Source organism: Pteropus vampyrus, unplaced genomic scaffold, assembly GCF_000151845.1.
Source record: "Pteropus vampyrus isolate Shadow unplaced genomic scaffold, Pvam_2.0 Scaffold365, whole genome shotgun sequence".
NCBI lineage: Eukaryota > Metazoa > Chordata > Mammalia > Chiroptera > Pteropodidae > Pteropus > Pteropus vampyrus.
In genome coordinates this window covers 607,271-613,336 of record NW_011889146.1, presented here as the reverse complement: position 1 = coordinate 613,336, position 6,066 = coordinate 607,271, and the positions used below count along the sequence as shown (strand labels likewise).

At 37.3% G+C, this 6,066-nt stretch overlaps 1 pseudogene; it reads right to left on the bottom strand.

Moving 5' to 3' along the window:
- Positions 1-1,496: 1,496 nt before the first annotated feature.
- On the bottom strand, positions 1,497-1,615 carry LOC111731353 (annotated as a pseudogene).
- Positions 1,616-6,066: the final 4,451 nt, after the last annotated feature.

The following is a 6,066-nucleotide window of genomic DNA, read 5'->3' as shown; positions in this document are numbered from 1 at the left end:
CTGGGTTAAATAGTATCCCCACAAAGTTCATATTTATCTGGAACCAGTAATATGGACTTATTTGGAAATGTCTTTGCAGATGTAATCAATTAAAGACATAATCAGTTAAAATGAGATCATACTAGATTAGAGTGGACCCTAAATCCAATATGATGAGTATCCTTAAAAGAATAGGGAAATTTGGACACATAAGAGGGAGAATGCTGAGTGAGGATGGACATAGGAGAAGGCCATGTGAAGTTGGAAGCAGAAGTTAGAATTGTGTCTACGAGCCAAGGGCTGCCAAGAATTGTCAGCAACCACCAGAAGCTAGGAGGGAATCATGGAACAGATGCTCCCTCAGAGCCTCTGGTAGGAACCAACCACGAATGACTTCAGACTTCTATCCTCCAAAACTGTGAGTACATTCCTATTGTTTTAAAGCTACCCAATTTGTGGTTATTTGTTATAGCAACCCTAAGAAATGAATTGCATTTAGTGTTCTTAAACTTATTTCTTGCTATTTTCTCTTTTTGTATTTTTGGAGAGAAAGTTTCTCCTTCACTATTTTTCTTTCTGTGATTTCACAGTATCCATATCTATGGTATTATCTAGGTACTTGTCTTCATCTCTCTAGGCAATTTGTTTTAAGTCTTCAGATAGAAATGATAGAAATTTACATCTTCATGTTTTCCATGAGACATGCTCTTTGCCTGCCCATAGCCTTCTATTATGGAATCATAAATCACAGTCTGGAAACTTGTTCTTTGATATCATCTATTTCATTAACAACAACTGTTTCCATATCTTTTGTCCTTGACCTAAACTATGACCTTCAACAGGAAGAAAAAACATACTCTATGCTTCTATTTCTTCAGTAATGTACTCATTGCATGTGTTCTTTTGGCAAATGTTATCCCATTTAGTATTTAATTCAGTTTGTCTTGTATCCTCTATATTACTTTTGTATTTCTGAAGAAAATGCATGTATACTGACTGTGGAGAATATTGTTTTCTAAATCTCTTTCTTCTTTTCCCCTTCTCAGAATGTTTAGTTGTGAGATGAGCACCAAGTCAGCATTTAATACTAATCACTGACTAATTTGCTTTGACATTTGCCTTTTCCCATGGAAATTTTTGGAAGTAGATGGACATGCGTTAGTTAGAAGCCTCTCTGAAAAGCCCTGATTAGGTCCCAGTGAACTTATGAAGATATAGGTTAATTCCCAAAATTTGCCACTAAGGGATTTTGGAAACTTCTCTCAAGAGGATCCAGACTATGACTGTTTCTACCATTGAGATCGAGGTCACTGGGAACTCAGGGACCTCTGAGACCCCCATAAGGTCAATATTGATGCAAGCAATCCACATGGGAGAAGCTCTGTGAAGGCCTGATTCTTTTTTTTTTAAATTTTTTTAACTTAAAAATTTTCTTATTTTATTTTTTAGGTGAAGTAACCCTTGGTTGACCTCATATATTGCATAGACCTTGTCAGCTTACAATCCCTTAGTTTTTAGGCCTATAGCACCTAGTCTTCCTAGGTGGTCTCCCATCCAAGTACTAATCAGGCCCGACCCTGCTTAGCTTCTGAGATCAGACGGGATCAGGCTCGTTCGCAGTAGCATGGCCATAGATGAAGGCCTGAGTCTTGCGGTGAGTTACACAGATATGTTTTGCTTGAATTGAAAGTCTATATACATCTGTAAGACTCTTGTCAGTACAGTTCTTCATTTAGAATGAAGAATTACTCGTTTCAGAGTGGATCTAACTGATACTGATCCTTCATTTATATCAAAAGATTTTATTATTAGGTGGTCAGACACTAGAGGTTAAAAAATTAAGATTCTTTGTGTTAAGCTCTGGGAAATTTTGTAAATTGCTATGAAGATATATTTCTTTTTCTCAGAGAAAATTCCCAATGAAAATATAATCTTTGAGGCATAGATTGCCTAGTTGAAATGTTCAATGTCTGAAAAATTAGGTCCAAATTTTAGTAAGCATATTATTTCAATCTTACCAAAATTGTAACTTTTAAGCATTAAAAAAGCCAAATACAGCATGATAGAATAGCACAAAGATATTATATATTATAGAGTGCTTGCTTTTTAAACATACATTTTGGCTGAGAGCTGTTTCTAGGTAATAATAGAAAACAGTCAGAACACATACTACTAAATTGAAAAGAATTATTGGTCTCAGGCACCCATATATTTGTATGCTGTAATTTCTTAGCTATGACTTAGATTGTGTTGTGGGAGTTTCACTAGTGGTAAAGTTTCACTAGTGGTAACGAATGCCAAAATACAAATTTCTGTCATTTGCTCTGTTTTGTTCCCTAGAAGATGGGACCATCTTCCATGCACACCCATTTGCCAGCAGTCACCCATCCATATTTGGAGTTCTGTAGTGCTGTCTTTTTATAATACCATTAATATAATATAAACATCTACTCCAGAGTACAGTTTTATTAGCAGTTTAGAGGAAGTCTTATAGAAATTAATCCAATAAAAGCATGCTCTTCTCCAGTCCCACATTCTCTGATTCCATTGGACTTTCCAAGGGTTTAGAATTAATTCATGATGTGTATTCAGGTTGGAGATTTTCTCATCTGTCTTACATACACTGATCAATGGACTTCAGTTCAGCGGTTGTTTCAGAGAATTTCTCTTGTGTCCCAGCTGAAGCCTAAGTACTCAAAGAGTTCTTTTTTGCATAAGTCTCAGCAAAGATCAACTACTACAAAAAATCATGTTAAAATCCCTTGGAAGGTTGCTGGCACTACTTATAGTCAATGACACCCAAGTACATTTGTTAAATAATGATTATGAAACTCTATCACCTTTCCTCCCACTCTCCCCTAAAATGCCCATAATCTATACTTGTACACTGTGCAATGCTAAAAACTCATCATCTGTTTAATTAAGCATTGCTCTAAGTCAATATTTGTGGTATGTTCATTTGGTTTAGTATTTTATGTTGCAGGTTGAAGGATCACTGAGGATAGATAGTGCATTTGTTTTATCTGCCTTTGATTATGTTTCACTCTTGGAAAACTTTAGTCAGGGATGATCTATCTATTTTAAATCATACATTTTAACATGGATCCACAAAAAGGGCAATTGACTTTTTTTTGGAAATTAATTTTTAAAAAGATATCACATCATATATATTAATATGAGTATGATTTTATTTTATTTTCTTAATACTATATAAAAATGGGATAAAGTATAAGAGGTAAATGAGAAGTAAGGATGAATAGTTGGGTTAGGACCAGTTTAGAGAGGTCTTGGGCCTTATGTAAAAAGAAGCGCCAAAGGATAAACTTTAACTGACACGTGAACACGTGCAGAAAAGGATCTCCAAACTTTTGAGGGGGAAGTTCTCGTTTTCTGGAGTTTGTGAGATTACAGATGCAGGAATAGGCTGAAAAAACAGACCTGAGTGAGTCTAATATGGCAGTGTTTACTCTTACCTGAGCACTGTGCCCCTAGAAAACAGTTATAGTTAAGACATTCCCCCACATCCCTCTGTGTCTAGGGAAATGGCTTTTTTTTTTTTCAAAGAATTTCTCCTCCTCACATGACTTAGGTAAGACTCAAAGATATCCTTCTTGTTTACTTATGACCATGTCAGACACAGACTTACCACCAAATTCCCATTCTTTTTGTCTCATAAATGATTAGCTGAACACTTTGTACCCACTGGCCATCCTGGACAAAATACCTGCTACCTTGACTTGACCAAACTTTAGTTAAGCTTCTCTCCTTACCCCAGACCTTTGAATTTGTATCCACCATCAGCCTGAGCCAGCATAGAAGCCCCTTCTTGATGTCCTGAGTATTAATTGACCACGGGGCGGGGTGGGGGGTGTGGGTGGGAAACATTCCCTAATCAACTGTCCCATCAGTCTGCCCTTTCATCCACTTAGTCTCATTCAGTTATTCTAGCCTTATTCACTCCTCCTTATAAAATAAAAGCCCTTTTCAGTCTGCTTTTTGAGATACTTGCAGATCTCATGGTCAACCATTCTCTCTATTGCAAAAGTGCTCTTCAATAGTCTCCCTATTTTAATAGTTCTTTTTCTCTCTCTCGTAATAGTCCTTTCAAATAAAGTCTCTCTTTACCTAAGTCCAGATTTTTTTTTTTTTTTTGACAAGTAGAATATTAAGAAAGAAATTCTTGAGAGGAGACTGGAAGGGGGCTACTACCAACTTTGTTCCTTCCTTCCTGAAAATTTCAACAAAAAACAGAAAATAGCACTGTTATAGCTGGGTTGGACAACCTGTTGTTATCATAGAATCAACTAACTGTAAAGAATCTTAGGGATTAATCCTTAGTTTTCAAATAAGGGAGCTATGGCCCTATGCATCAGTTTTCTATTGCCATGTAACAAACCACTCAAAACCAAGTAGCATAAAACAATAATCTTTTATTTAGCTAAAGATTCTGCTGGTTGGCAACCTAGGCTAGCCCCAGGTTTTTATCTCTGTTAGACTGGGCTGGGATCACTTGTGAGTCTGTGGTCAGCTGCCAAGTCAGTGGGGACTGGCTGGTTTAGGAGGTCCTCAACTATAGCTCACTTCTGTTTCACATGGTCTCTCATCCCCTAGCAAGCAAACCTGGGCTCGTTAACTTGGCTGTGCAGGATTCTAAGAGATCGAGTGAAAGCGTGCAGGGCCTGTTGTTCCCTAGATTCAGAACTGGCATCACATTGCTTTCAATGTATTCTATTGACTGAAACAAGTCACATATTTCTCCACATATTTAAAAGGTGGAGAAATAGATTTCATGGATGGATGGGAGGCACTGCAAGGAATTGTGGCCATTTTTTTTGCAATCTACAAAATCCTATGAGGTGAAACAGTTTGCCCAATTCAGTTCACTCAGTCAGTGGCAAAGCTGGAACTGAAAGAAATGGTATGTTTTAGTTCAGTACATTTTGGTAGCAGCTTTGCAGTCTCCAGATGACACTATTCTGATTAGGGACTCTTGAACTAGAAGAAAGAGGAAGATTATCTTTTTCAAAGGATTTACCATGGAAAGCACATGGGAGGAGCAAGACAGACAGAGCTACTTTTATGATTATTCAGATTGTACCCTGCACAAGGGTGAAAGGCTGTGGTGGGGAGTGGAAGCTGAAACTCTGTGCTCTGTCCATAAGCCATGTGCTCTTGCATAGGGTTTTATTATTTGGAGAAAGAATTTACTTTAATTTCTATAAGGGCACTGTTCCTCAGGAAGCCAGGGGCCCCCTGAAGGGATGCTTATTTCTAAGCCTCTCAAAACTCTGTGAACTGGCTTTGGCTTTGAACACACAGTTTTCAGTACTGCTAAGATGCTGAATATGAAAGCAACTGTCCTAAGCCCTTCTCCCAAATTGGCCATTCTGAGAGACAGCCCAGAGATGTTTGTATTTGGAAAACTGTTAATGAAAACTAGTATAGATACTGAGAAATAATTAAGGATAAAAAGAGGAAAATTCAATTTTGAAAGACTATAAATCTATTTTAGGAACAGGAAAGGTCCTCTTGAGTGTTTCTGGTTCATCCCACACTTGGCTTCCTGTTCCTCTTATCACTTTCGTCCAGCCCCTATACCTCTCTAGAAATAGCATTCTGTAGGTGTTGCCAACCACACTGATTGTGTGCTTTATCTCAGTTACCTCCTTAGCAACTCATTCCTTATGTTCACTGATTTCTGTGGGATATTCTATTTGAATTTCCTTTCTGCACGTGGTTTCTTACTCTAAGAAATTTGATCTTTTTACTTTTAAGACTGAAGAAAATGGAAGGAAATTGATGATAAGAATAAAGTATATGATGTCTCTTCAAATTGGAAGATCTTTAAAAATTTCCATAAGTTTTTTCAGACACTCGGTTCTATGCTACCAAACTGTTTTTTTGTGCAACCCTCACTTCGTGGCAGCAGCATCCTGTGGCTCATTAAGTTTGGGAGACATTCCATATTTATATCCCCCTCCGAGAGAGTTGCATGGACATTACCATGTTAGAGACAGTTTCTCTAGAAATGAACTATCGTTAACATTTTTTAAATGTCCTTAAACTTATCTGCTTATGAAGACCTTT